This window comes from Ciconia boyciana, chromosome 5 (assembly GCF_034638445.1).
Source record: "Ciconia boyciana chromosome 5, ASM3463844v1, whole genome shotgun sequence".
Lineage (NCBI taxonomy): Eukaryota > Metazoa > Chordata > Aves > Ciconiiformes > Ciconiidae > Ciconia > Ciconia boyciana.
Genome location: NC_132938.1, coordinates 58,807,654 through 58,815,915, shown reverse-complemented (window position 1 = coordinate 58,815,915; position 8,262 = coordinate 58,807,654).

The following is an 8,262-nucleotide window of genomic DNA, read 5'->3' as shown; positions in this document are numbered from 1 at the left end:
GCAGCTGGGGCTTCCCTGCTGATGGAACAGCACTGCTAAGTGCTCTCGCCCACTGGGAAGCAGTCTCCCCTTTCCATGACCTGATGCTGGACTTCCTATGAACAGAAAAAGATGAACTCAAATCTAGCCCAGGTCTAACACCTATACCGTATCTTTGTTCAGTCCGGTTTGGAAATAAATACCATTTGAAGAAAGAATGGGTGAAAAGACTATTTTCAGGTCAGTTTAAGGAAGAATTTCCCTTGTATATCTGTTCCCCAAACGCATTCCAAGGATGGTACTTCCTTAGCTCACAGATATGTTGTGAGGATCAGGTACGATTATATATAACTAGTGTAAACCACAGACAGAAGAATTAAGGGATATCTTAAATGAGATGCATACAACTACACTACAGGTATAGTTATTATAACTGCTACCACACAATTATATAAACATGGAATATATTGTATTTATCAACCAACATTCGAAGAATTATTCAGATCACCTTACTCCAACAGCTGTCTCACTAGCTTAACCCCTTGTCATTTTTGTTTGGGAGTTACCTCACTTCCAGAGGCAATGGGAAAAACTCAGAGAATAGTAAGAGAACAGAGTAAATTGATGGGTGTGGATTTAAGTGTTTCACCTGAGCTGTTTTCTCTTGTGCAGTATTGTAGCATTACCCTTCCATGGTCCCAGGGAAGCAGAACTAGCAGCTCACAGAAAAGACAAAATGGAAAAGCGTAACACCAGTCCCAACTACCCACCACTACTATGACTGCTGAAGACTAGGCAGCACTTTCTCTGTCCTTTACCAAAGGACAGCACCTGTCCCTTTACCAAATTTAATCCAATTTTTTTCAGACATCACAGCCAATACTTAGTTAAATTGGGTAATTTATAGACATGACAACTCCTAAACAGAACAGGAATGCCTGCAAAGTTCTTTGGAGCATACATTAGTTGGGATTGAAGGATGTCCTTGCTAATTCACATCTTGAAATCAGTTCTATTCAAAGGTATCTAAAATCCTTTAACACATGCTGGATTTCCAGCTGCCATGTCAAATATCAAATTTTGATACTTCTCTCTCTATTGCTCAGCAGATCCAGCAAGTTCTCCAAAAGAACTTCCTTCCACGCAGAAGGCAGAGAAAGTGGCTCTCCTTCCCTGCCAGTAGCCAAAAACTTATATGGAGTATTAGTTAAAAGAAAGCAAGCTTTGTGGGCAAGCAAGCCTTAGCAAATAGCTATACTTGAATCAGGATAGCTTGCTGTATGGGCACTACCTTTGTTTAGACTGATTTAATTTAATTATTTAGATTGATTTTTAGATTTTAATTCCCAACTTCAATACAAATCAGTTGTAAGTTGAGCTGGGTGCCTGCGGGTTTGCACTACTCTCATAATATGACTTAAAATGAAATTCTAACTCAAACTGATACCAGCCATAGCTAAGCCCGGTCTTATCTGTCACTGAAACAGTTCATTCCCTAAAAACACAATAAAAGCAATTTTTCAAAATCACAGTCTTCACTGGAAACTTTCCACCTTGTAATGTTAGCTGCCACTGTAGAAAAGCTCTGCCCTTTGCCTTTAAAAAGCAGTGAGCCTGCGGGTGAAGATCTTGTCTATTGTATGACCATTTGACACATTCATCATCATTTGCCATTATTCTTCCCTTCCACCAACGTGCTACTTTAAATGTCACGTGTCAATAAGCAATGTTTTCAGCTGTAAACTTGTGCAAATAATCTTTAGAGTATAACTCTGCCCTTGAGGTAAACTGTATGCTCAACTTTTATTCTAAGACAACCAAATGTCTTTACAAATTTAGATCCAAGTAACAATACTGGCTTCAGTTCATAGATTTGCCAGTTTAGCGTCAGCTTAGGCAGCAATGCCTTTCAGTCTTAGCCGAAAATAAAATGCCAAGTCTCTAAGAAAGAGAAAGACTTCTTCCTCAGTTCCAATTAATGCTTTTGTTTAAAGAAATAAAAAAGATGGTATTGGGAAAACAACTTATGTGAAATTAACAGCATCTTCCCACCCCCCCATATTCTCTCTCCTTTTAAAATAAAAATTTACCACCTTAAAAACCTCATCTCTCTAGTACTGAATAAATTAAATTCTCTAAGTATCTTCTGTCTCCTAAAGTAAGCTATTTTAATGCTTATCGTAGATCTCACTCTTCACACACACTGCCATTTACCTAAAAGCACCCTGACTGGGTTTTAGAATCCACAGCCTCATTCAAATCAGCTCTCTCTCAATGAAGTCTTTCCCTGTAGCCTATTTCACCCATACTCCTTCCTCAAAGGACTCACACAAGTTTTTTTAGGCACTTAAAACATTATTTGGGTGCTTAACTTTTGCTGCTCACTCTCTGACACTAATGTCATGATAGCACCCAGAAATCCACCCATAAGCCGTTGTGATAACCCTTTGGCTCAAAAGAAAGTGAAGCGGGAGGGTGAAGAAATCGGAAGGCGGTATTTTTTCTGACGGTTAGAAGTATAGTCTGATTGCTTCTGCCTGAAATTAATAATTAGCAGCATGAGCAGAGTCTTGTTCCTGCAACTGATGCTGTGTTCAAGAAAGTAGATAAACAGCAAACAGAGAAGGAAAAGGCTGAAAATTGCTGTTTTCTTTCACATTCTCTCAAGAACTGGAGCGGGATAGGGGAACTTGTCATTAAAATCCATGCTAGTTCTCTTCTAATATTCCCCATTCTTTTGAAAATTAAGTTCAAGATTTAAATAAAACTAGGACCCCCAAAACCAGGCTCTTCCATAAATACTACTTCTTTAAGTTCTGAGAGGCATTTCAGTGCTGAAAAGAGATCGTTGGAAGCTGGATGCCTCACCTCCTTAGACATTCTGGAAGACATCACTAGGCTTCCAACTGAAACATAAGGCTTTTAGAAATCTCACCCTAAATTGCAAGTAAGAAAGAATTGCAACATCAGCTGTAAGGAACCCATTAGCCCTCTTGTCGTCTTCAGAGAAACTTCAAGTAGCCGTCAGAAACATTTTACCTTTTACAACCTCTTTAGAGAAAACCAACAACTAAAAAGCCTGTGAAATATAAATGCAGTATATCTTACACTTGCTTATGCTTGCAGCTTTGTAGGACTCAAAACAGCAGGTCTCAAACAAAGTTAATGGGAAGTAGTTGAAGATTCAGAGTTGAAGCAAGGGCTCCCAATGGCTGGAGCGCTTCAATCTGGCTCAGGGCATCACTGCATGCCGAGGAGGAGTCAGGGAACGGAGTGGTCCCTTCATCAGATCATAGACCCTTGTGTCACCTACACAGGCCCTGCCACCAGCAGAGCAGACAAATCTCAGTCTGTGCACAATCAAAACTCACTTATTGTAAATATGTGGTTTTACCAATTTCTATTGCACAAACTTTTAATAGATCCATTTGAGTATGCAAGGATAATTAAGCAAAAAAAGGGGGGATTTTATTTGGTGCTAATTCACCACATGCAAATTCCAGCTGTTTACTGTAGACCTACCGCCAAGCATACACTTCTTCCCACAGATCATCAGAAAGCCTCTCGCTGGTGAAAGTGGTTAATCCACAAGATTTTTGTTGCTGAAGTCAAGACTCCAAATGGGGGGTTTAGGTTACTAATGACAAAAATTTTGCATTCTTTAACTAGTAAATACTGTAAGGGTTTGTTCATTTACAGAAAACCACCCTAGAAGTGGTTGCTGGCATAAAAATGGGACCAGAATAGAAGAAGCTGTTACCAGGCAGGACAGAGATGCACCAAGCAAAGCAGCACTGAACAACAGGCTAGGAAAAAATCCTGTTATCTGGCAGCATGAAACAGCCAAAGTAAGCGACAAGTTCCTCAGTGCCCGCCAAGCAAAAGCCTGGCGCTAAAATATCCTCCTGTGCCCTGGCCAACTTACAGCATCTGACCCAAGGCTGGAAACTAAACTTGGCCTTACGCCTCACTGTGATGCCTCATACCACCACATGACAAAAGAAACGGCTCCTTTAATAACTACGTTTGGTGTTTTGTATTATTCCTACCCCAGAAGCAACCAAAACATCCAGCCAGCATTAGAGCTTTAAGGTGCTAGTTTCTCTGCAAAGAATGCATTGGTGTGAGTTACTTGCAATTTATAGAAAACCTCTAAGGGAATAAAAGAGAAGAGTGAATTGAACAAGTGCAAAGCTGCTCCATGGGCATACAAACCTAAATCTGATTAATATATTATCAGTAACAACCCCAGACCTCATTACATACTGTTCTGTGATCATATACATTTAATTTAAGACTCTGCATAGCACTGCATTTATAAATGGAAAAGTATACTGGATAGCAAATGGTACATAAAAAGGGATTTCAGTTTTGACGTGAACTTTTGAGAAGATCATAAAATTCAAGACAGATCATTCTACAAATCATCTTTACAGTTACCAGATTGTGGCTCTACTTAACCCTTCTCTAACAGAATTCAGCAGAAGCGCTTCCCTCTGGCTGTGAACAACAGGAAAAGCTACTGAAGAAACATATAACATGAAAAGATCTAGCTCTCAAAAGAATCATAGCATTTGCTTTTGCTCTTCCAAAAAGCACAGGGAAACAGGCATCACAGCACAGGGAAACAGTCAGTTTCATAATTGCTCACGTGGTTGCAAACTGTAGTGAATAAAAATACTGAGATGTGGGTCACTGCTGTGGTACTAGTTAGAAAAGTGAGAACGTAGCACCCTAGCTACAGGTGCAAGAAGACTACTGCCTCTCTTGAAAAAATTAACTCCAAAACTGTCAGCAGTAAATTTTTAGAGAAAGTTGGTCACTACAAACTACAAAAACTGCTTCTGGTTTGCCCACATCTTTAAAGCCACTTGGTACTGTAAAGTGGCTTTCTCTAGATGTAAGAATAACAAGCATGCATTAAGTTCTGGCAATTATATGTTGATAGCTTAATAAAAATTATTAGTATGAAATCTGCAATAACCATCAGCTATACATCTATCAAAATGGACACAGGCTTGAAGAGCAATAGTCTGAGACATGGGAAACATTTCATATCTCATGATGCTACACAGTGGAAGCTTACACAAAAAAATCACTAGAGAACAGCAAGCTTCTGTGGTTTCACAGAAGTTCTCCAATCTCTTTGCAATGAGAATTTTTCATGAAATAAAAGAAGTAGAAACAGCACACACTTTCTCATGGCTGATCATACTCTTTTTTTTCCCTAAGGAACAATGCAATCCCATCACCTTTAAGCTACTACACAGCACACACCCAAACCACACCATCCTTGGGGATCTCAGACCTCAATACTGCACTGCAATTAAAGTACCAAGTAACACAACAGAGATCATTTGCGAGTACCTACATCCTCTAGCACCTACTTTCTGACCACAGGAATATGTTACATTGAGTTAGCTTACACCTAACTCATTTGCAGACTTTACTGTCCAAGGCCTGGCACAAAATCAGGAACACACAAGACCTTTTCAGACCAAGACAACTGTTTGGGTGGGCAAACTGGAAATACCTCTTTTTCAGATGCCCTTCTCTTTCTAATAACAAGTACAGATTTAACCAGACAATCACATCTCGCTACACTTAGGTTCATAGAGCAAATTTTTTGTTTTTTTTTTAATTCTCCAGCCTGATAAACATTCACTAATTTACAGTAAGTGGATCTACAGAAGCAATCGACTGACAAACCTCAAGTTTCACAGATATCTGAAAGTCTTATCCACAGAACAAACACTGGGAGAACCACCACCAAATATGGCATTAAGAAAACAAAACTCTGAATCTCATTTTCAAGCCACTACCATGCTTTTCAGAGGCCTGATTCACTGCTGGAGCACTGGGCTGGTAGTACTGGATCTCATGGCTCTGAAGAGCCCATGCTAGATGCTGGAGTTAACTCCGTTCTTGTCAATAGCCTGCCATTTATAACAACTGGTTTTTGAAGGACATTTGCATTGTCACTTCAAAACCTTTGGGTCAGACGGTTTGGGGAAAAAATACAACTTGCCTAAGAAAGAAAAAAAATACTTTTTCAAGTCGTTTTATGCAGTTGCTCAGTCAACCCTTTTTCCTACTGTGTAAAATAAGGCACAGGTTCACAAAACTCCCATCTGGACAGAGCTGGGCTATTCACTTCAAGGCAGCTACTAATTTCCAGGGGCTACACTTCATCAACAGACAATTAACATACATTAAATTCTTTGGCAATGCTGTTTTCCCAACTAAATTTCTGCCAAGGTAATGTTCTGCAAGTCCCCACAATGAAGGAAGGAGGAAGCAACAAACTCCACTTTCCATTCCAGATTCAAATCCATACTGCAGGTTGACATCCGTATCTTCTAAGAAAATTAATCTCCTACAGTAATACACTGGAAAAGCTCAATGACTTTTGCAAACACAGATGCAGATTTAGAACTTCAGGACATCTGCACGCAACAAACAGGCAGCTGTTACTATTGACCCACATACAAGTATTATTGTGCTCAGTGCCATTAATGGAGAATATTTCATTTGTTAGAGCAGAGCCAAATTTTAACTTCTACATGCTTAATTCCTCTTTGGATCAAACTTTATTGCTGCCTCTTGCACTTTACACTCCATAAGCCACTCATGCAGAGCATCCTCCTCCAGTCCAATTAAGATTCTGCTTTCAACTCCCTCTGTAAAGTTTGCTGCGCTCCCGTCTTCTCCCCAGCCGCGTCAGCAGCTAGGATGACCATAGATGGAGCACGCTTGGCAGCTGAAATGACCCAGATGCTGAATCTGGAGCCATCTTCCCAGCTGCAGTAGCTGGGCTCACGTCCGACTCCTCAGCTGTTGGCTGTCAAGCTGCCCCCAAGCTGTGCCAAGCGTACATCTCAAAGCTTTGACCAAAGTGGGGCAAATGCTCTAAATCCGTGAGGCCTTCTGACAAAAAGGATAACGAAGACTAAAGGTTTTAAAAGTAGGCAGTGAGAGAAACCAAACAACCTTCCTCCTTTCTCTTCTATCCCTCATTTATTTTCCACAATCTCTTTTCCCCTAATAAAAATTCAGGAAGGGCTGACTGGTGAGAGCAGGTCTGATGTACCGCGTCCTAGTCTGAGGGACTGACTAGCAGGAGATTCCCCTTCACTCATCAACACTACATGCAGTGGAAGGTGGCTCATGTACCTCCGCATCAAGTCCAGGCATAGCAAGGGCTGGGAAATAATCTTTATTGAGGGAAAAGTGGAGACAGACAATTCCTTTATTTCATTACTCATTCTTTAAGCCTCCTAGACATCTTTAAACTGTCAAAGCTGCAGAAATTCTTGTAGAAATCAGGAGCGACTATTTAAATATCCTACTTCTGACCAATTTCATCATGATCTTGAACCCAAAAAGGGACTTCTACATCCTCCACACCTCCTCACTGAGGAGCAAAAGAAAAGGCTTACCTTGATTCAATGGCCTCAGTCATTCAATTACTACTATGCGTTGTGATAGATTTAAGGGAGAGTATTTGAAGTTTTGGCCCTTTACCTCATCTCTGCTCGTCCTGGCACAGTACTCCACATGCTGATAAAATAAACCATCCCCACCCACCGGTAAAGTACCTCCACATGGCCTATTTGCTACAGAGAAAAAGAAGTCTCTTCTGAAATAGCAAGACAACCTTACAAATGCCTCTTTCAGGTTTCGTGTATATGTTACATATATACATACTGTACCTGTTAGAGCTCCTGAAAGGAAAACACTGTTTTAGAGAAAGTTTGTTTTCCTAAAATATCACACTTAATAGTGAAAAATATTTTGCAAATTTATTATTAAATAGCCTATGCCTTGCTATAAACCTAAGCGTTTCCAAATTAAAAATAAAGATGATCTTCCAACTAAAGGGAGCAGCATCAAGTTAATTCTGCCCAAATGTTTTTGTAAAAACAAATAGCATTGTTTAAGACACAAGAGTAATACACGTTTTCATTTTTAATTACTACTGAAAACAGCAGTTCTGAAGCTAACTTCACCCTGCAGCACTTAAAAGTCACTAAACTGAATTACAGGCACTAAGAACCTTCAAGTGAAACAGACTTCAGGTGCAAGAAGTGGACTGTATTTTAGGAAAACCAATTCAATTTAACAATATATTAGTAAAGGAAAGAGACTGTCTACAGTACCATTTCTTTCCTTTAACCCTTTTCTTTCAAGACAAGCATCTCAAAATCAGAAAATCTGTAATGAGGAACCAGGATCCAATAAACCAACTACCCAGAGATTTCTTGTGTGATCGTGTGCAATGAA